This window comes from Neovison vison, chromosome 6, assembly GCF_020171115.1.
Source record: "Neovison vison isolate M4711 chromosome 6, ASM_NN_V1, whole genome shotgun sequence".
NCBI classification, from domain to species: Eukaryota; Metazoa; Chordata; class Mammalia; order Carnivora; family Mustelidae; genus Neogale; species Neogale vison.
Window position 1 is genome coordinate 110,597,396 of NC_058096.1, and position 23,388 is coordinate 110,620,783.

At 44.3% G+C, this 23,388-nt stretch overlaps 1 protein-coding gene across 8 annotated transcripts in view; it reads left to right on the forward strand.

The window, feature by feature from the left end:
- Window positions 1-23,388, forward strand: part of LOC122908796 (LIM domain containing preferred translocation partner in lipoma) — a 673,192-nt gene that overhangs the window by 70,399 nt on the left and 579,405 nt on the right. The window contains exon 1 of one of the 8 annotated variants that reach the window (XM_044251975.1): window positions 4,048-4,197. The exons of the other annotated variants lie outside the window; for them this stretch is intronic. The gene's annotated coding sequence lies outside the window, so the exon portion shown is untranslated. Of the gene's footprint in view, window positions 1-4,047; window positions 4,198-23,388 lie in introns of those variants that run through there. 8 annotated transcript variants of the gene reach the window in all.

Below are 23,388 nucleotides of genomic sequence, written 5' to 3' on the forward strand. Positions count from 1 at the left end.
CTGGGCCTGCCCACACTGACCCTCTTTGGTTTCCTCTTCGGGCTTCTATAGGATGACATCACCTCACCCCGCTTCAATGGCGACTGGCTTGAGTTATATCAGTTATTAAAAATGATCTAATATTTCCCTTTTAAATCTAGGGCCCTGGCTCATCCTATGATTAAGCTAGTGATTTATTTATAATATGGTACGAGACGGCTGCAGCCACTCTATGATGTAATCTAAGAATGACATGAAAACAAAATAGGCTTTTACATAATGAAAGTGTTCCTGTAATACATTTTATAGCAAGGCTTTTTTTTCCCATTGAGAATGGAGAGAGATTCTTTCCTTTCCTCCCACTCCTTCCTTATCTTCTTTTCCCATTTATGAGTCTTAAGGCCTTTAAGTCAATTAAAAAAAATAAAACACATACCAGCTTTGGGAACACCACACAGACTCTGGTTTGCTTTTCTAATCTTGTCTTGTCATCTTCTTCTTTGCTCCTCTCCCCAGGGCCACCATGGCGTCCGTCATGGCTATTGCTCTGCCCAGCTGCCTGTCGCCCTCGTCAGAGCCCTGCAACCCTCATCCTTCCATTGTTTGTGCTGAACCTACTCTTGTTAATGCCTCTATGATCTTGACTTTTCTTCTGCTAAAGTCCGAGACCCTCCACTGGTTCCTACAGATAGTAGGCCTCTTCAGTTCTGGCTCAGATATACCTCTTCCTCCAGCCTTCTCTTCTGTCCCCTACTTGGAAATCCTTTCTCGGTCTTTCTTACAGAACTCCGTGCAGTGGCAGGCTCCCTATCCCCATGTCAAGGCGTATTCACAGTGTATCAGAGTTGGAAGAGGAGAAGTGACTTAGGGGAGTGGGGAAGGGGCCTCTGTAGTTCTGGTTCTGCCCTTGACACAGTCATGGGACGGTCATGGCCCGTTTCTTGAGTGTTCGTGTTCCTTCTCTGAAGAATGAGTGGTTACAGTTCATTTCATGTGGCGATGTGGTTGTGGCTCCTTGAGATGATGTGTTGAGGATTCTGAAGCTCCGTCTTGATGGAGTAGAAAAGAGTCCATGATCATGTGGCAATATTTGCCAGGGCTGTGGTTGGGGAAGGGATGGTGGAGGCGTACAAAGAGGTCTCTTGGCTGTTTTTTGACTAGATGATTTAGAGATCTCTTTCTCTTTTGCCTTCTGGGATGCTTTGATTTGGTGACTTGAAGTGTCTTAGCTAAGGTCACACAGCTGGCAGTGGCAAGAATCCAGTCTCAGGTTTAGAGATGGTTAAAAATATATGCTCTAATCTCACACTGTATTCATGCAGGCTGGCTGTGGGAGTTGAGAAGCTGAGATAAATAAGACTAGAGGGGCCATGGTTTATTGGAGGCACAAGATTCCCCCCCCCCCCCCCCAAATCTGTATATCCTTGAGGTAGGGAAGGGCCACAAGATGCCTTTCACCTCTTTGTCTTCTTTGCTTTGAAAGTGTTTTCATGGCCATACAATTCTTATTTATGTCAGTTATGGCATATTAAGGTCAAAGTCAGAAAGTTAGATGACTTTGCCAGGATCAGGGCTCACAGAGTTAACCCATGGAATCTTTTGGATCCTCAGTTCCCCTCTCCCTGATCCCAGACAAAATGCTTAGCTCTCAGCAGAGTGCTACATTGCTCGGACTCTAGGTCAGTTCCAAACAAAAATAGGTCCTGGAACGGGAGAGCGATGGAGGAGGTAAAGGAAGAGGGATGATTGGGATGGCCGATGACACTGGAAATAGAGCCTTTTGAGGGATGAAAGAAGGAACTGGACATAGTTAGTGTGGAGAAGAGAGAAAAGGGGATGGAGGAAGAGGGAGTAGAGTGGGACTTTGCCATGGAAGGGGACACAGACTCACTCTTTGTGACTTCACAAGGAGTTCTGGAAGCAGGGAGTGGGAGCAACAGAAAGACATGCGAAGAAGGACTTAGTATTATGGGTAGACCAGCGCTGGGATGTGCCATTTTGAGGGGTTTTGAGTTCACTACTCTAGGTATATAGGTGGAGGCTGAAACTGGTGGGTCCTTTGTAGAGGGAATAAGATGCCTATTAAGGTCCTCCCTGTCCTCAGAATCTGGAATTTTCTGAAGGCACATTTTATGTGCATTTAAATAATTCCATTTTGAAATGAAGGCTTTATGGAGGAAAGTGATTCTTCCCTTCTCCATGGTCTTGGCACACATAAATGCTGACGTATCTCGGGCAATCTTTTGTCTCACTTAGCATTATTGATGAAGGAAAGCAGGCTAACGGAGAATGTATTAGTACTTTTTTATACGGAGTGTATTTTTTGAGGATGATATCTGTGCTTTTCAAGGTATTTCCAGAGAATTCTGTTCTGTTGGCCTTCCTCAACCCTCCCTATCCTACCGTCAATGGTATGCTTTTTGTGTACGTTCAGAGTGCTTTGCTTATACATCCAGTGGAATATTCATGTCATTTAGTTCTGCTGTGTAAGTGGACTTCCAGTTTTCCTTCTTTACCAGATTATAGAAGCTTCTTAAGGGCATGAATCCTGTCTTATTCCTTAAGAGGACCTATGGTGCCTAGGGCAGTGGTTTGCAAATAATAATGGTGGCTCATTAACTTAACAAGTGTTGAGCATCTGCTGTGTCCTACACATTACTCCAGGTTCTATGAACATCTAACCAGCCTTCTATTTGATGGAGACAGGCCATATACATGTTAATGCATAAATATATAATATTTTAGTTGTAATCTATATTCAGAAGAAAAATAAGACAGGTTAAGGCCACAGGGGTTGGGGAGGACACAGATTTAAGTTCATTAGTCTGAGAAGTTCTTCCTGATAAGGGTCCCCATGAGTGGGGGCCTGAATGGAGTGAAGCAGTAAGTCGGGGCCCAGAAGAGGAAGAATGTTTCAGGTTGAGGAAAAGCAGTTTCAAAGGCCCCGAGGCCAAAGCCTGCTTGGTACCCTCCAGAAAAATGAGGAGGCTGGTGGCTGGAGTAGAGTGCCCGAGTGGAAGCATATAGGAGAGGAGCTCACCCATCGCTCCTAAAAACCATTGCAACAACAAATGCTTGTTAATAAATACCTATTGAAGATTCTCAGGGGGAAAAAAAATGTTTGTGATGTAGAGAATCCATGGAAGTCTAACAAAAGTACTTCTCAGCTTTTCTGCTTTTCAGGTTTAAGATTCAGGGGCAGGAGGTGGGAGCTGGGACCTCAGCGGCACATAGTTCAGAACCAGTCCAGATGTGCAGGGTCCTGGTTTTCCTGGCAGAGGACTCTCCTTTTTGACTCTACTGCCATGGCAGGCGCACCTGCAGGGAGGCTGGGGCAGATGGGCAATTGCACGCCTAATCACCCATTCAGGCACCCACTTATTTGTTTTCCGCATGCAAATACGGGTTTTTTGCAGATGAATTTAATATATTTGTTGCTTCCTCATTTTATTTAAAACAAAACAAACGACCAACCATGTCAGTTGAGGGCAACAAATAGAAACATGAGTATTATGGTCTTGCTGTGCGTGCTGAACACACGGCTGAAAGGAATCCTAGGCAAATCAGTATTTTCTGGACTCAATTAGATTATTATTTTATATACAGTCATTATTACTATTATTATTAAACAAAAAAGCATTTTAAAGAGGGAAGCGGTATGATTTTTTTCTGAAATCATTTTCTCAATATTTTAGGCTCCATATTTTTACCGTGTGGTTTCCACTTTCACTTTTTTTTAGTTTCTGATCTTCTGGATCATTGTTTTTAAAAAAAGGGCATTGTGGAATCTCCACAAGCCGTGGGCAGGTGGTTCCTGCAACTTCTTTAGCCTGGAAATAAACAAATAAACAAGCACAAAGTAGAAGTATTTGCCCCTGTCGATGTGCTATTATTATTTGTTGTGCAAGATCATGCAAAAAGTCACTTCCATTCACCTGAGAGCTCGTAGGTCAACAGCAATACCAGATGGAGGGCTTTGGTGGGTGTTTGCTTTGATTTCCAGTGACACTGGAGAGCTCTAGAGTAGGATGCCCTAATTCTTAGATACTTTGGCAAACTCAGGGAAACTGAGGCCTGCAGAGGTAAAATGACTTATTCAAGGTCTCAGTGAGTGAGAGGTAGAGATTGGACTTGAACAGCTGGAACTCTGGCAGATGGCTTCCTCTGGGGCCTGGGGTGATGGAGACACTGCTGGAACCCAGAAGATGTCATCTCAAGGTAAGGTCTGTATGTAAACCGTGTCTTCATGTCTCATTTCCCTCTTGTAACCTGAGTTAAAGATCATTTTGGCGTCAGGTCTTAAGCAGAGAAGCAGCGGTGGGGAATGTGGGTGGGAACTGCTTACAGCTTGCCTGACAAAGCTGTGGACTGTTTAAGAGTGAGTATGTATATACCCGTGTGTGTGTGTGTGTGTGTGTGTGTGTGTGTGTGTGTGTTTGTGTGTGCGCGTGAGCCTGGGGTATAGATGGGGGTACTCAGAGGGAGAGGGCAGACCGCTTGGCAGTGGGAACTTCACATTTAGGCACAGAATTTCTGAGCAAGAAGGAAGGCTAAAGAGTACTGAATTTGACTGTTTTATTTTGTAGGAAAGGAAGCTGATGATGGGACGTCTGGGTGGCTGAGTGGGTTAAGCCTCTGCCTTCAGCTCAGGTCATGATCTCAGGGTCCTGCGATCCAGCCACACATTGGGCTCCCTGCTCAACAGGGAGCTCACTTCTCGCTCTCTCTCTGCCTGCCTCTCTGCCTACTTGTGATCTCTCTCTCTCTCTGTGTCAAATAAATAAATAAAATCTTAAAAAAAAAAAAAAAAAAGAAAGAAAAGGAAGCTGATGTCCTGGGTGGTTAAGAGCCTTCCCCCAAATCATTCAACTTTAATTGAGTGTGTAGAATAACAAAGCAACAGCATCCTTTGATAGAAACTTTTATTTGGAGAAGTAGGAGTCATCACTATCAGAGGTTACTTACTCTCAGCCAGTGGGCTGCTTTTATGGGATGGAGCACCTGCATGCTTTGGGGTTCTTTCTTTTTTTGTGGAGGGAGTGTTCTTTCTTGAGGTACGGTTTTGGCACGAGGAGAATGTCAGGGCTGCAAGGGCCAGATTCAGGCCTTCTTTGTTCTTGCAGACCTTACAGATACCTAATCAGACGTCAGAGGGACGCTTAGTTCACTGACATCCCCAACGAATAACTTACAGGTGACCCTCTGAAAAAGTTAAGGTTGGAAATCAGGACCAGTGAAGTAACATTTTGTGGCTCTTTTATGTGTTCTTAAATGTAGGACCCTTTCACTTCTATTTTTTTATTTATTTTTTGGAGAGATTTATTTATTTGAGAGAGAGAGAAAGAGCGTGCATGAGCACGAGTGGGAGGAGCAGAAGGAGGCGAGAGAGAATCTCAAGCAGACCCCACGCTGAGCATAGGGCGGGACGCGGGGCTTGATCTCATGACCCGGAGATCATGAACTGAGCCCAAATCTCCAATTGGAGGCTTAAGGGACTGCACCACTCAGGTGCTTCTCCCTTTCATTTTTCAATGTGAAACGTGCGGATCCTGGATTTATGGTGTATGATTTATGATGTATGGCCTGAGAGCAGGAAGGGAAGCTTGTCAGGAACCTACGGAGAGAGGGTTCACGTTGTGTGTAGTGGCTTCAAGAATGAGCCATGGCCCTGGGCACAGCCTTGACATGGGAGGCCTCTAGGAGCAGAGGGTGGTGAGGGAGGAAGGGACTGTTGATGTAGCATGAATTGAACCTGTTCTACCTGCTGTGTGTGCAGGGGCAGCTCTCCGCAGCTGTGTGCTAGGTGGTACGTGCCGTCTGTGGGCCCCTCCACGGCGTGCTAGACAGTCCCAGACACCGCAGCAGCCCCGGTGCCCGTGTCAGACACCGCGTGTTAGGGTTTGGGTCTCTCCACTTACTCTCCGTGTCTCTCTCTTCTCCCCTACCAACACCTCCATGCCTCCCCCTTGCCAGAAAAAAAAAAAAACAAAACCTCAAAATTGTTTGAAAGTTTATTTATGTTGATTTCTTTGTGTTTTGTGACTAATTTGGTTCTTGTTCCTCTCTGAAACTAACTCTCTTTATGTGAGACCACGGTGTCATATAGTTGAATTCTCTTCGGCTTGGAGTTCTTTTTTTCTGTTACTTTAAAAAAAAAAAAAAAGTTTTATCCCTTTTTCCTTGGACCTCCAGCTTTCTTGTCTACATGGACAAACGATTTCTGAAGACTCTTCAGGGAGTTATTGACTGTGTTAGAACTGCTACTGTAGAAGCAATTCTGATGACAGAATCCCACATTTAACTTGCTTTTCCAGAAATAATTTATTTTTACTTTAGCTTCAAAGAGTAGCAGTAGGGAAGAGGGCAGTCTGAAAATAAGAAAAACATGCCAAATGAGTTGCTGATTTCCAGCGAGGCACATGGAAAAAAGGTTTTATTTCAGTGACCTCTCTGCTCATTGGAAAACTCGGGGCTGGTGGATTTCATGATCCCAAGACTCTGGGTGCTCGAGTTACAGTGAGTGATGAGGGCAAATCGCAGGGTAGAAGATGCTCTTATTGAGCTCATGGGTGTATGGGGACGTGCTGTACTTTGGCGTTAAGACACATCACTTCTTCCAGTTGGGTAAGGTTGAAGGACTAGCTCCACCGAATCCCTAAGTACGAGGAACATGTACATAGTGCAGCGCTGGTAGAGAGTCACCCTTAACATGGGTGACGTTTGACCGTGGCCACTGGCCAAAGTTGGTGATTCCTACTGGATTTGTCCAGCTCCTAGACACAGGCCTGTTTCTCATCCCCTCCCTCCCCCAACCCCGAGTTGGTGGCTCTTTATTCGATTCTTCTTGCGTTCGGATCTGTGTGGTATTAGGAAGAGTAATACACTTAATAGGAGGACGGACTTGCCGAACTCTGACCCCAGCTCTGCCACAACCACCTGTGGAATTCACAAACGTTTTCCTTTACTCAACAAATATTTGAATGAGCACTTTTTACACCTCAGCTGCCAGAGATACAAAAATGTGCAAGACATGGTTCTTACCTTCACTGCTTTCAGTCGGGGGGTTGAGAGTAAGTACACAAATAGAACAGGCAGTGACTTCTCCTTTCGGGTCTCCCTTTTACATATCGAAGAGCCAGAACGGGGTTAGATGATGGCCCCAAGGTCCCTTTTGAGGCTACCATGCCATCACCTGTGCACGAGTCGCCAAATAGCCGAAAATCACTCGTTTAATGGAGAATTGGCAAACATTTCCCCTTGCTCCCCAGTTTATAGGGGGAGATGTTGAAGTTGAATGAGGCATTATTGACGGAGTGCTTTAATAAGCAAGTTGCAGAAAGACATGATATAGGTTTGAGGCATTATTATTAACGGAAAAATGAAAACAAGGGCTGATGTTTTTAGAGAGAGAACAGATGGTTCTTTTGTTTAGAATTTGACTATAAAGGAGAGAAAAAAAGGAGATACTTGCCATATTGTTTAGGCCCTGAATGTGAGTGACTTTAAAATGCCAAAACAATCTGGTTAGGAAAGTCCCGTGGATTCAAAATAGCTCCTACACTGATCAAACTATAATTATTTTAACAAAAAAATGACAGTACGAAAAATCCTAATAAGAAATGCCACAATGACAATTGACACAACCGAACAAAAACTCCCGTTTTTGCGTCAGCTCTAGAAACTTGATTTTTCCTGTGCTCAGGAGTTCTACCCCACAGAGGAACAAATTAGTGGGAACTGATTTAAAACTGTGTTTTTTTCTCAAGCCCTCCCCCCGCCCCCCAGCCCACTGAGTTATTTCAGTTTTCCATGACTCATAAAGGAAATCTTCAGGATTCACAAGAAATTGGCAGTCCTCTCCCACCTTTGCTGTTGGATGCTGATGGAATGGTGGGAGCTGGGGCAGTTGAATGAGAGAGCAAACCTCAAAGGCCTTAGGGGACGTGGCAGAGGGAAGGGGCTTGAGAAGGACCTTTGAGAAGTTTGAGAGAAGACTTTGAAATGATTTCTTTCTCTTTATTTCTCAATTTCTTAGGATCTGTCTGTGCAATATACAGTTAATTAATGTCTCCTTTTGGCAGCATGCTTGCCCTCCGATGTCCTGTTGCTTGGGAGGTGACAGAAAATGTGGACTTTGAGATTGAGCTTATGGGCCACCAAGCTGGGGGCATTTAGTAAGACGTGCTAGACCTTTCTTCCAGATGCTCTCTGACCCGTGGTGCAAGCGGGCCTCAGTTTCCCCACTACGGAAGAAAGAGGTTCCTAGAATGTTTATTCTGACACTAAACTGAATTCATGTCCACATGCTCTCATACAGAGCTGAGGAAGGCAGCGGATGGCTTTTCATTTGGGAACGTTTAAAAACAAACATGCCCCCTCGTGGGCAAACAAAAAGGATGGAAAGTCCACTTTGCCAAGGTGGGAACCCTTTGTCCACGATATGAGCCACCTGCCGAGGTGACTCCTCAGTCCACGGCCTCGGACAACAAGGTGGCATGGCTGGGTGTGGCCAGACCCAGAGGACCAGGGTGGGCTTGGGGAAGAAGCATCGTCCCGTCCTGTGGAGTTCTGGGTGTCGGTCCTACTTCTGCTCCTAGCCCTGTGGGACCCCCTTGAAGTTTCTGCAGGTCTGATTGGCTGGTTGGCCTGATGAGATGATATTCTCCCTGGCCCTCAAGCTCGGGCTTTGCTCAGAAGAGTCCCAGGGGCCCTTTCACGGTGCATCGCTTGTGTTTCTATCGGATGCCTATTTCCTCCGACCTTGTATCTGAGTCAGAATCATACTTGCTAGTTGTCTTAGTTGTGCGCCATTCCGTACCTTTCTGATAACCCACCCCGTCTCCTCCAAATCACTTCCTCTCACCGCGGCAGGTGCGCACACTTCTCTTTAGACCTGACATCACCGCATGGTGCTTATTCGGTGTTACGTGCTTGTCTTCCGCTCTGGTCTGTGAAATCAGCCGTGTCCTGCACGTTTCGGAAGCCTCCGCATGTCCCCTGGCACCTGGCTTATAGTAAATGTTAAATGAATGGGGGTGGGTGATGATCCCGGGTTTCCTCACCGGCTTGTCCATCTCCTGAGGACACGGACTGTGTCTGATGAGTTTCTTTCCATCTGCAGGATGCCCAGCCCAGGGCTTCGAGCGCAGTGTGTGGTTAACTGCTGTTCGTCGAATTGCATGACGAGAGGTGGAGATGGGCCCACAGCAGAGAGGGCACAAAGAGAAACACACATCGTGTAGCTTGGTCACGGGCTGGCAGAGGTCCTGGAGCATTTGTGGGTCTCTGATGGAGCACCATTGGGGGGTCGGGTCGAGTAGGTGATGGCCCTTCCTCATTCCCTGTCACACCTGGTCTCCTGGGCTGGCTGTGCTAGTGACCAGGGGTCTCATCCTTGGTCTGGTGTCAATTTTTCTTCTTCTTTGCATTTATCCTTCAAGGCTTCAGTCAGGGTAGATTGTTTGTATAATCCTGTCTCATGTGATTTTCAACAGTTTGTGGGCAGGGCTGGCGTTTTCTCATAATTGTGTTCGCCACGGGTCCTGGCACAGAGCCGTCCATGGAGAGGATGCTCAGTAAATTTTTGCAGACTTGAATTTCATCCCACTGACTTTGCTCTCCTACCGCCTTTCACCTCCTCCTAGGAGCCAGCTTATATGATAATGCCACCCATACAATGAAGGCTGCAGGGTTAACTTAATAATCCAATAACAAACCTTGTTCCTTCTCTGCATTTTTTTTATAGATCAAAGTAACTTTACTTTTGGGTGTGCCCTGCTTAAGAAAAAAATGGCAAATATGTCATGTTACCCTTACTGTGGCCCTTTGCTTATGAAATCTTAGTATGTTAGGAAAAGAAAACGATTTCTTTTTCCTTATTTATTTCTTTGAGAGAGACTGAGAGAGAGAGAGAGAGAGAGGAGGGGCGGAGGGGGAGAGAGAATATCAAGCAGACTCCTTGCTGAGCATGGAGTCTGACATGCGGATTGATCCCATGACCTGAGATCATGACCCAACTGAAATCTATTTGGTTGCTTAACTGACTGAGCCCCCCAGGTGCTCCAAGATTTCCGTTTTGTGGCTGTAGCTGTTGAACTGTATAGTCAGTTTTCCTTTTATTTTGTTGAGAGTTACCATAAAATAGTGTGACGGTGATGTGAGGATTTTCAGATGGAGAATGAGTTAGAATATCCTTGGGTATTCTATCTGCTTCTTAATTGTTTTGTTATCTTGAGTAAGAGTCTTTATTCCTCATTATTTCTTTATCTCTAAAAGGAGATTACTGAAAAAGGCAATTTCCACAACTTTTGGTTTTTTTTTTCCCCTGTTGGCATTAAATTCATGGTCCTTGAGAGCTTTGGAACAGATATTTCTAGGCATCTGTTTATTTTTCTGCCCTTTAAGTGGAAAGGATGACCCCCACAGCCCTGTCACCGTCAGCTTCAGTAATGTTCAGAAGCCCCTGGGAAGCAGACACCTTACAATTTGGTGCACTCACTTGGGGTTAACATCCTCTGCCCCTTCTCATATCCCAGGCTCAGGTTTTGATACTTAATTATAGGGGCTTCTTTCTCTCTTGCTCTAAATGTCTTGTTCAAAGTCACTAATCCATTCAGTGAGTTAACGATTGATTGGTATCGCATGCTTCTTTCATTTTACCATCTCGGATGAGAGCTTATGGGGCTTCAGCCTGCTTTGCTAGAGATTAGTGAACCGAGGCCTAGAGAGACGCCTCTGGTTGTCACAGTCACCCACACGAACCAGAACAAGCCCTGTATTCAGCCGTGAAGGCCCGGCAGGAAGGTCTCTGACCTTCAGAAATCAGAGAGGCATGTCAGCGTGGAGTACGGAGTCTTGAGGGGGTGCCTCACCAGACTTGCCTGTGAAATGGGGTAGTGATCTCTTTGCTTCCTGAAGTCAGAGGCCTGTCCAGAGGATCTCTGGAGAATTTCTCCTACCCTGGGAGCTTTGGTTCTCTGAATACAACCCACACCCAAGATACTAGTAAGCCAAGTAGTTTGATGGGGAAAAAAGGGTTAAGGCTGACTTTTAGAGTACCTTTGTTAGGAGGACAATACCTTTGAAAACTTAAGGAAGTGTTTCATATATTATGTAAGGAAGTTGATAAAAACTGATATTTACATATGCAAAATACTTCAAAATGTATTTGCTGTAGACTAGTGAAATTGATTTGTCATTTTTGCCATTTTATCTCGGTGGACACTGGACCCTGGATGAGAAATAAAATGATGCTGTCCGTCCCACTCAGACGTCTACGGTAAAGCCATAGACCTTTGAAGCTTTTCCGAGAGCTTAGGAGCTGCAGAAGAGTTTAGAATCTTCTAGGTCAGTGGTTTGCAAGCAGGGCCACCGACCAGCATCTCCAAAGGAATTAAACACACACAAACACACACACGCACAAACACACGCACGCACTCATGCACGCACCCATGCACAAAACAACAAAAACAAACTACCTCCTTCAGCTTCTTACCTGATGTCACAGTGTCTGTGGGTCGGGCCGTGAGCTTTAGTCTTATTTTAAGTAAGTTCCTGGGAGAACCACTGATCTGGTCTTGATCTTTGACCTGTGTCTTTTCTGGCCTCTTGATTACCATCTTACTCCGGGAGTGGCCTTGCCACTGCTGGGCCATCCATCTCTGGCCACCACAGGGACAACTGTTGGAGGACAGAGGCACTGGAGACTACTAAGACAGCTTGTATGCCCTGCGAGGCGCTGAAATAAATGTTGCGTAAAGGAAGAGAAGGAGTTTACATTTTTTACTTGGGGGTGTGCCTTCTTTTTATGCTTCTAAGAACATTTAAAAATGATGGCAAGGAATATATTTCATTGCTTTAATTGTCCAAGGTCTTTTTAAAGTATGTGCAATAAAATACCATTTAAGCTAACTGACCTTTATATTTTAATGCTTTTTGGAAGGCAATAATACCTAGTATTCAGCCGCAGTGTGTGTGTATATATAAATATATAAATATATATTTATACACACACACACACACATATTCAGTCAGCAGAGACTCTTTTGGAATCAGAGGGCAGAGAGTTTTGCTGCCTTCCCAGATATTTTACCTCTTTCTCTTTAAACGTCAAGTTCCATTTGGTTGATGGTTCTTGACCTCATAATGTCTAACCTTCCTATCTTTTTATTTTTCTTCTCTAAACTTATCCAGGAAGGAAACTTCAAGGCCCGAGTCACTAATTTTTCCTGCTGCTGGGAAGTTCAGGTGCATAGCACAAGGCAGCACATGTGACCTGATCCATATTTTGACAAAAAGAGGGCGCCCTGCCCCTCCTTGCTCATCCATTTGGTGATACTTAACCTCAAAGGCCACTGCTGATAGATTTTAAAAAATTGATTCTAGCTATTAGCTTGTTAGATACGGTTCATCCTCTTAACTCTAAATTTGCTCTTTCTAGAAGGGAAATAGTACTCGGATTGCAGAGGCGAACTGAAATTTCAGAGGCTTGCCTTGACCTACAAATCTTGTAATTGTAGCCCTGGTTGCATATCCACGGTGGCCTTAGATATATTAGGTGTTGTTTGTCCCCGGGGGTTTCAGAAAAGGAAATTACAGAATTCTTTCCTGTGTTAAGAAATTAAAATATACAGATTACTTTGTGTCACTGCGAAATACATGCGCGTACAACTATTATATGGAATGAAGTACTTTGGGATTAATTATTATTTTCAAATCCTGCCCAAAAATTGAGCTAATTTTTCATGACTGTCTTTTTTTCCTTCTCTTTCTCAGTGGTCATTTTTTCTTTAAGTTTTTATTGTACATGGTTCCAAACTTGAAAAAGTTGCAAGAACAGGAAGAGTCCGACTCATACTCCTTTGCTTTCATTGGATTCGTCTGCTGTTAATATTTCGTATTATTTACATTCTCCCGCTTCCTTCTCTCTCTTTGTTATATATTATATATTATATGTTATATGTCGTGTATTACATATATGATTATTTTCTGTAGTAGTCGATAGAAAGCTGCATGCGTCATGATACATTACAGTCATTTGCGCCTGAGTACAGTGTGTTTCCTAATAACAAGGGTTGTCTCTTCCTAATTGCACTCCGGTTACCCTGTTCAGTACACCGACTCCGATTGGGTATTTTGATGTCTCTACCTCTGTGTTGTCACTTTGTCCAGTTGACAACATGTCCCCCTCCGGTACAGAGTCCAGCCTGGGATCAAGCAGTGCATTTAGTTGTCAGGACTCTATTGTCTCCATCACTCTGGAACATTTCCACAGCCTTTCTTTGTCTTGGATGGCTTTGACAGTTTGGAGGCATATGGTGCTCCTTTTCCATCCTCTCATACTCCCCGTTTGCATTGGGCAGTTGTTTCTTTGTGCTTGGATTCACTTGTGTATTCCCTGCTAGAATACGGCATAGATAAGTCCTCCTCGGGGATTAATTACATCGGGAAGCTCATGGTGACGATGGTCACCTGGTCAAGGTATTGTTCACTTTCTCCACTTTAGAGTCACTGGTTTTCCCTTGGAATTATGAAGCAACCCATGAGTGCTCTATTCCCTTTATTCCTTGCCTAAACCAGTCTTTTCTGGATGCCTGCAGAATGACGCTATCCTGTCTTCTTCACCATCATCCTGAGCATTCTAGTGCCGTGCTGCGGAAGGGAACGGCCTGGCTTTTCTCATTTGCTCTAAGTGACAGCCCCTCCCATCTCTCTCTCCGTTTCTAACATAGGGATGGACTTCCCGACTTCTGTCTCAATCTTGTATAATTAGCGCTATGTAATTATTTTGATGCTTAGATTGCCCCAGATTTGTCCCGTGAGAGCCCCTTTAATCTGGCTCCTGTATCTCTGTGGCATGTTCCCATCTTTGTTGTTGTTAACACTTACCTGCTTGGATAAAAAGAGGTTCTGGTTTCATCTTTGTTGTCCCTGCCTGAGCTCTGAAATCAACCATTTCTTTAATACGTCCTGATTCTTTTTAATGGAGAATGGGATTAGGGACCAAGATTTGAGTGCTAGGTGTGCTCATGGCTACGGTGATGCCTTTGGTGATCTACATCACCTATATATACACATATACCTATAGCTATAGGGATGAAAAATATATGTGAATACACAATAATAATAACAATAATAGTAATATTTTAAAACTCATACCACTATACAAAACAAGCTTGCTCAAAACATTTCAGGATTTCCTCATGCTGCCCTTCCCCCAACTTTAACCCTGCCTAAGACTGAGGGTTTATTGTCAAATACTATGTTTGGGAATTGTGTTTTTGTTTCTGTTTCTGTTTTTTTTTTTTTTTTTTTTTTTTTTTTTTAGAATAAGAGAACAGAGGGAGAGAGAGAATTTTGAACAGGTTTCACGACCAGCACAGAATCCCATTAGGGCTCAATCTCTTCTCCCTGAGATCATGACCTGAGCTGAAATCAAGACTCGGATGCTTAACCAAGTGAACCACCCAAACGCCCAAAGGAGTTGTGTTGTGTTTTTTTTTTTCCCCCTTTATGGGCCTTCCCCCCAATCCCCTAGTGTCACTATGTTGTTCATTTAAAATGTATTTGGGTTTAATTCTTTTAAGTTTGCTTTCAGTTTTAGCTTTCCTCCTTCTCACCCTTGCCTTGTTGGTTTAATTTTATTTTTTTGAATATGTAAAACATTAACATGCTTCCAAATGTCAAAACTAAACAAAAATATGTACCCAGAGAAGTGCTACTCCCTTCAACATTCCTTCCATCCTGATACTCCCTCTGCCTCTTATAGGGAACCAGCCTTTTTGTTTTCTTTGTTATCTTTCCCATATTTCTTTTAAACCTGATTTATGTGTGTTTTCATACTCCTTTTTTTTTCTTATACGAAAGGTAACATACTATAACAATAAGCCTTTTTGCACTTTGCTTTTTAAAAATTGTTTTCTTCTTTGTTTTCTTTCTTCTTCCCTCCCTTCCTCCTTCCCTCCCTTCCTCATCTCTCCCCTTCCCTCTCCTCCTTCCTTCAGTCTTTCTGCTGTTCCTTCCTCCTTTCTGTCTCTCTTATACAACCAGTCTATGCTTGGACAGTTGAGTGGTTTCCTACAGAGGATACTATTATTCATATTTATTTTGATATCAGTGGAGATTAATCTTCAGGCTCTATTCTTAGAAGTGGGAAGGCTGGGTCAAGGATGAACGTGGTGTTAGGTAGGTAGTACCAAATTCCTCTGTGTGGGAGTGTCTCACTAGAGCCCTCAATCACAGCATATTGTCGGGCTTTTGAATTGTTGCCAGTGTGATGGATGAGAAATGGTATTTTGATATCGTTTTAATTTGTATATATCCTATCATGAATGAAGTTGAATGTTTTTTCATGTGTTTAAAGACCATATTTGTTAATTTTACAAATTTCATTTCTGTGAATTTTCTGTTCATATATTTTGCCCATTTTTTTCAATTGGATTGTGGTCTTTTTTCCCCTCAAAAATGTCCTTGTAAATTAGCTCTTATTCTATGAAATACATTATAAATATTTACCCCCATTTCTTATTTATCTTTTGAGTTTGCTTACAGTGCTTTTTTTGGTAACGCAAAGGTTTTTATATTCATATAGATGAATTTATGAACTTTCTCTTCCATTGCTTGGTTTTTTTATCATGGTTAGAAAGCATTTCTCAACAGCCGTGTTCACTTGTGTTATTTCCCAGTGCCTGTATAATTTCATTTTTCACATTTAGATGTCTGATTCATTTGTAGGTTATTCTTGTATATGATGTGATGAATGGATCTAATTTTGTCCGTATCCAAATGGCTATCTACATGTCCCAACACCATTTAGCGAGAAAATTCTTCGTCTCTTTGATTTGAGCTTGGTGGTTACTCCTTAATGCACACGACTTGATGTGAAGGGGACCGAACAGTGGTGATCAGTGCAACAGGATGATCAGAGGAAAATGGGGTGTTGGTTAACTAATGACTGTGTTGAATATAAGTCTGTTGATTTTCAACTCAGAACTCAGTTTCTCTTTTACAAGTCAGCCTCTCCCATCCATTTTTCTTATTGATAAATTGATTGACATATTTAACAGGAAAGGTATTTAAAACAAAAGAAGGGCTTAGGGACTGTCTCTGCTTTCCTTCCTGTCAGCAGTATCCGTAACCACTCCCCTTCCCTGAAATAGACAGTGAGAACTTGGTGGCATATGCTTTTGGGAGCACCTGTGACTCTGTGTCTGCTGTCTCTAGCACCTGGTCACATGCTGATTACTCACTATACTCTCTATTGGCACCTGCCTGGATCCGGGTATCTTTCCAGGAAGCCCGTAGCCTCGTGGGGGTGGGCAGTGGACTCTGGAGGTTTTAGGGTTTGGTAAGGCCTAGCTTTACATCCATAATTCTCTGGCAAGGGGAGACATATACCAAACTCTCTGTCTCCTAGATTTTGGAGAATGAAGAATTCTAAGTAAATTTTCATACCTTCAAGAGTCAATACTTAAAAGTCTGTAAATTTTTATCTAAAGCATAATGAACCTTCCTGTCTTTTTAAATAGAACTCACCTGATGATAATTTAATATTGTTGACACAGCCGTTATTGTGCTTTTGGCAAGCTTAGTTTGGTAAATGTTAGTTTTCTATGATATGTTGATAGGTATTCCACAAGAAGGGGGGTTTTGTGGTCAAACACGTTTGGGAAATGTCAACTTAAGACATGTTTCTTTGCTGTAGAACTTCTCAGAACTTCTCAGTCAAATTTATTTGATCGGGAACCAAAATCTACCCCCACCTCTCCACCCATTAGCAGCTTTGACAGTTTGACCTGCGCAGTCCATTTTGTTAGGGCTGTGATAATGTGTCCTGCAGCACCAGCATTCCACATCCACTTTTTGTTTTTATGGTTTCCTCCTAAATTCTTCCAGAGGTAAGCTGTTTGAAGGCAGGGCTGCCATTTTATTCCTTACTGTAGTACAAATACCTGTTACGGTGCCTGGCACATAGTAGGTGCACATTAAGTATTTCTGAACTTGAAGTTGTCAACTCTCACTTAGCTTGTTGCAGTGTTTCTGGTTTGGTTTCCCCTTCCAAATATGTATTTTTAATAGCAGTTTCTAAACTAATCAAATGAACATATTTGTAAAGAATTATGTGTGTCACGTTTCTGGCCTTTCTAGGAGTATAAAGGTTAGCCAGGGATCATTATTAAATTAAATGATTTAGCTATTGCTGCTTGTCCCCAGGAATAGGCCCATAGAATTGCCCCTTGGACAGGCCCCTCATTCAACAAGCCAATGCCCGTGGCTGGGAAGTCTGCCCTTCTTCTTTTCCGGCTGAAGAGCTAGACCAAATGGCTGCTGGTTTTCTCTGCCTATGCATCTTCTGTGTTTGAATAGCTTTTCTGATTGGCAGCCACTCTGATGTACTCTGGTTTCAGCTGTCCCGGAAGATGGCCTCGTCTCCCAGAACTCGCCCAGTTTTCCTCCACCCAACCAGGATCCCACAAAGGAGCCTATATTTTGGGTTAGTAGTGTGACGCAGCCATGCACATGCGCACATGCAGACACACACTGGGTTTTTGGAGTGAGGGACTAGGGTATGACATATCTAGGTGTAGTGTAGGCGTTCTTTGTGAACTCAGGATTCTGAGGCTATTAGTGTGCTTTATTTGTTTTCAACATTTTATTGATGCTCTCTTTGAATACACAAGGAACTAATTTTCACTGTAGAAAATTGGGAGGACAAATAAAGTATTAGGAACAAAATCTAGATTGCCTGGAATCCTATTGCCTCAACATACATTATAGTGAATAGTGTTCTGTTGTGTGTGTGTGTGTGTGTGTGTGCGCATGTGTGTGAACATTGCAGCCCTCTATTCTGGGGCTTGCTTTTTAAACCAGTTCTCCATTGTTATTTGTGTCTTGTCCTTTTAACATCACAATTAATATTTATAATATTTACGTATTGCAATACAGAACCATTAACCTTTACTTCGCGCCTACGAGGCCAATGATTGTAGTGATTGTATCTTCATTCACCCTTGGTCTTCCCAGGTCTTGCTCAGGGCCATCCGTGCACATATTTTTGGCTCAGTGGATGCCTGATGAATTTAGGTGACTAGGCATTAAACGGGAATTGGATCTGCCCACCTGTTCTTAAGAAATTCAACTCTACAAATGATGTATTCCAAAACTACAAAAGAAGGTGACAGCCAAAGCAGATGAAGCCGCCCTTTTAAGGGTAGGAAGACTTTAATAAGACTCTAACAGCTCAGTAGGTGTTGCTCCTGGTGACTTGGAAGTCTCTGCCACTTACAAGACAGGACCTCCCTTGATTGTATGGTTGGCACAGTTGGTATCTGGTCCTCATCATTTTAAGCCTGGAACCCCCACCCCCCACCCCTTCTAGAAAGAGCAAATCAGGGTTTCCGTGGTGGGGAGGGGAGGAAACAGGTTTGCATTAGTCAGACTCGGAAGGCAGCGCAGAATCAACCCGGTGCCTTTTTCATACATGCCTGGGAGCAAGACCTTTGCATTAATTGGTCTCCTCGTATCTGTGCTCTGCCTCGGATGTGGTGGAAATGGGACTGGTTGGCAGAGGCATTGCACGGTGAAGGAAGAAACAGAGCAAAGGGTCTGAAGGATGGAAAGGAGATGGATCCCTGCCCCACAGGTGTCTTCCTCTTTGGGGCACCAACAGACTCATCCCCACCAGACACGTGGGTGGAATTACTTCATCGCCTCTCCTCAGGCAAGAGATGAGGCTCGTGTCGCTGAATGACCAAAACTCCCCTGGGCAACCGTTCCTGAAGGTTTGTCGCCTGCTTGCAGGGTCACTTCCCCACAGGACTTCCAGCAGAAATGGATACTTAACCGTTCAGCCCCCCAGAGGCCTTGTCTTTCTCAACCATATCACTGGTCATGGCGCAGCATCTCTCCTCCATGTTGTGCTGGATACCTCTTCCTGGTCTGTGACATGTAGATGTGGTTGTCTCCCACATGTATTTCTCATTTTTGTCTTCAGTTCCTGGTGTGGTGACGGAATGCAGTTTTGGAGACAATTTCAGGTTGGTTTATTTGCTTAATAATTATAGGAATAATATATTTGCTGACTTGCGCTGATTGAGCACCTACTGTGTGCCAGACTGTGTACACCATCATCCCCAGTCCCAAAAGAAAAACAACATGCAAGGCTTACATTCTAACCTCTCCTTTGCAGATAAGGACATTGAGGCCCAGAGAGATTAAAGGACTTGTTTTAGTTCACTTCGAAAGTGGCAGAGCCAGTGTGTGTCTAACTGCAAAGCCTAGTCCCTTCTTACACCCCCACACGGCCACAGAGCTGATGACTGGTCATTGAGATCAATATTTCCACACCCCCACCCCCACCCCCAATGCCCTGACGGTACCACACAGGACTTTGCTTGGGCTGGTGCTGGCTCTCACGGCCCCGGGGGCCTTGACTTGTGTTCAGAGACAAGCGCCCACCTTCACTGAATACATGGTGCTGGTGACCCTCCCCGGGCCCCTTTTGACAGCCTCAGGGGAACCTACACCCTTCTGGAAAGAGCTCACCCTGGATGCCCCAAGCAGGGGAGAAGAGGCCTTGAAAAGCCACCAGCATGTGATTAAGGGTTACTTTGAGCTTGAGCAGAACAGTCCATTGGTTCTTTGCTTGACTTTTGGCTTTCTTCTGAGCATTTGTACCCAAACTGCCAGCAGTGACTCTTGACCCTGGTTTCATGTGGAAATCTCCCAGGAAGTTGTGTAATAGTGACTGTGCCCAGGTCCCTGCTTCCCAGGGACTGGGGTAGGGCTAGAGTAGAGACCTAAGTATCTGCATTTTTGAAAAATTAAGAACCTCGAGGGATAATAATGTTCAGCCAGTGAGGAGAACCAATGCTTTAGGGGCAGAAAAGCCCTCTTCACTCTTGTTGATGCGGTATGCTTTTTTTCTGACCCAAGTGAACCCCCAGTCTTAAGATGTTTTCATTCCATCGAGGGGGAGAATTTACTCACCAGAAGCATTTGTGCTTTTTTGAGGTGGCTCAGGCTGTGGAGAGGTGTTACAGGGATGGACACAGATGCTGAATTAATGGCTCTGGAGAAGGGGATTGAGCCACTTAGGACTGGGTCACTGGGAACAACCACAAGACAGAGCCATGACCTTTTCCATTTTCCTTCCTCCCTTCCTACCTTTCTTTCTTCCTTCCTTCATTTGGGAGTGAGAGAACACAAGCCAGGGGAGCAGCAGGCAGTGTGGGGAGAAGCAGACTCCTCACTGAGCAGGGAACCTGATATCGGACTTGATTCCAGGACCCCAGCATCACAACCTGAGCCGAAGGCCGATGCTTAACTGACTGAGCCACCCAGGCACCCCTTACTTGTGTGATTTTCCTTTCTAATTCATTCTCCCCACACTGACCAGATATTCCTCATCAAGGGTATGTGTTCCCTAGTTTGTGAGCTAATCACAATCACTCCCATCGATGTTACTCCAGAACATATTATGGCTTATTTATACTAGCTTAGGTATTTGTCCTCTCTGTTTTCTGCTTACTAATTTCATTTGCTACTACATGTAAAGGGGTGACTTCAGGTGAAATGGTCACTGTGGCACTCAGATGCATGCAGGGACAGCGTACCTCGCCCCGATGGGAGTACATGCCAACTCTCCAGCCCGGTGTCCCGTGTCCTCTCGACTGTCTGACAACGAATGGTCTTTCTCTCCAGAATGAAGGCCCTCTTTCCTGCCCCTGCACTCCAGCTGGCTGACCGGTACCCCGGACCACAATGGATCTGCCCCATCCCTGCCTTTGTTGGCGTTTCTCCTCCTGCAGAGCCATTAGCTCTGTCCTGAAGCCAGCCCTCATCCCGGCAGTTAGAAATAACGTTTCCTTTCCTATATCCCCCATACAGCCTTGTACGGGAACATTTTGAGAACTTACCACATTGTACCTAGAGCTGTACTTATTTATGTGTGCATATTAATTCCTACCCTTCCTTAGGTTTCTGGAAGGTGGGACAGCCCCTTTGCTTTGGTGTGTCCTGCTGTTCCAAGAATATTAGAGGCATTCCCTAAATGCTTTTTGATTTAATGTATTCCTTTTAGTTCAACTCAGCAGTTGTCCAAAATTCACCTCCCGGGATGTTGGTGGCTTTGGTGAACATTTGGAGAGGTACACTGGGATGGAGTGAAATCCGGTGACCTAGTTACACAATATCCCCTGCAGGCTCACTGGTGAGGAAGGCTCATGTTTAAACTCTGTGAAAGGAGAGCCTGGCTTATTTATGGTGCTGGTTGTTTACAGGTCTTTAAAAATGATCCTCTTTTTTTTTTTTTTTTAAAAGTATAAAAGTTGTGTGTTCTCATGTAGAATATTGAGAAAATGGGGATAAGAGCAAAAGAAGAAAAGAAAAATCACCCGTAATACATCCAGCTCATATGAATAAAACCTGCCCTGTGGTAACGGGATGGGATAATGTAGAGTGTCCTGTGCTTGGAAAAAAGTCTGCTTCTTTGTAGTTGTGATAACTGGCGGGAAGGCTGGAGCGTCCGGTGGGTGAGCTGCTTGTTATGGTAACCATTGTCGTTGCTGTCCTTGTAGTCACCATACCTGAAGCTAAACCACAGAACTACTGTGCGTGTCACTTCAGCCCCTCAAGGGGACCTCACGGGCTGCTGTGTGATGAAGCTCCTTACACTGACAAGGGGCTTACAGTCTTTCTTTTTTTAGCAACTGTACCTCGGCAACACCTGCGTGAGGGAAGCCACTGTCCTCACCGTACTTGTCACCACATAGTAATGGATTTCAACTAATTGGGAAAAAATAGGGGAGCACTGAGTTTAAAGAAGGAGTCCCCCCACCCTCCCTCACCCATCCTACAGCCAGGGCAGGAAGTTTAGAGTTTAGAAAACGTGTTTGGGCAAGTACAGGAGCCTGGGGGTTTTTATTTGTTTTTTTTTTGGTTTTTTATTTGTTTTTGTTTTTTTCCCCCTCTTTTAGGTTTTCTCTTGTTGTCTTGTATTTTTAAATGCTGTAGTTCTATTATTTCTGAAAAAATGTTTGCCAAGCACCGAAGAGAATTTGAACAATGCAGAAGAGTAGGACGTGGACGATAGAAGTCTTCCCAAGTCCGTTGTTCAAGTTTTGGAAAATACCTCAAGTTAATCAATTTAGAAGGTCCAGGAAAAGTAAAAAAAAAAAAAATCACTTATCTCACCCTTTCCAGGGAACCACTGTGCCATTTTATTTGGGGAAGTCTGCGGTGCTCTGTGACCCCACATAGGAAACCCACCCTCCAGGCCCTCGTTCTCATCTCTACTTTATAGAACCATTAGGGAGGATTTAAGTTTAAAAAAGGAAAGAAATCCCGTCTCAGCCAGAATGCACTTGTACCTGTTTTGACATCCCTCCCCCACCACGCAGAGACACACACACGTGCACACCCACTCAGACACAGGGCAACAACCACCGCAGTTGTGCGCCAGCCTCGTGTTTTACAGACGGAAAGATCGAGGCCTAGAACTTGTCCGCTTTTATACGTGAAAGAAAGTGGCCGTCAACACTCTCCCAAATTCTGGTCCAGGGCCGCTTCTACAGTGATACCTCCTTACTAGGTCATAGAAGCAGTGGTAGAGAGAGAAAAGGAAAAACACGTCAGTTCTGAAGAGTGCAGGTTTTTTTTTTTTTTTTTTTTCCTTCACTGTGTCCTTTGGCCGAGCTATTTTTGTGACTATTTGGTACATGTACGGCGCTGCCTCTCGGAGCCTTCGGCCGGACTGAGAGGCCACTCATGGCTGACTGCAGCCTTACCATCCCTCATGGCAGGCTCCGTGGAATCTTTGGCCTGGAAACAAGATGGGAACAGACTGTTCCAAGACAAAAAATCAAATCTCAGGGTCTGAGCATACACAGAGAATAATGTCTGTGTATCCTGTTGGGCTACGTGCGCCACAACAGAACGGTGATGGAAGAGTGTGTGTCTGGCTGGGGTGGGGGGGAGGGGCTGATGTTGAGGTTGGGTCATCTCTCGTTCCCTAATCCATCCATGGGCCCTGATAAATCTTATTACATAAATACAGATGATTTTCCCTAACTGTGACCCTGTTATTCTAGCTCTCCAAACCTTGAGTTGGTACCTCTTGCCTGTAAAAAAAAAGCATAGTCTCCTCGGTCTGGCCCTGTGGGACCTGTTCAGAGGACATCGATATAATATGGGACTGTCATAATCCCCCATTTGCAGCCAGGCTCTCCTACCACCTGCCAGCCCTCTTACAGGGGGAGGTCACTGAACCTCCCTGGGCTTTGGTTTCCTCCTATGTGAAATGGAAGTTGGCTTGTTGTGGGGATTAAATGAGTTCGTGTTTGTAAAGGCGCACCAGGAACTCGGTCACCCATCCCACCGAAAGTGCTACAGGGTATTAGTTTTGAGGGGAAC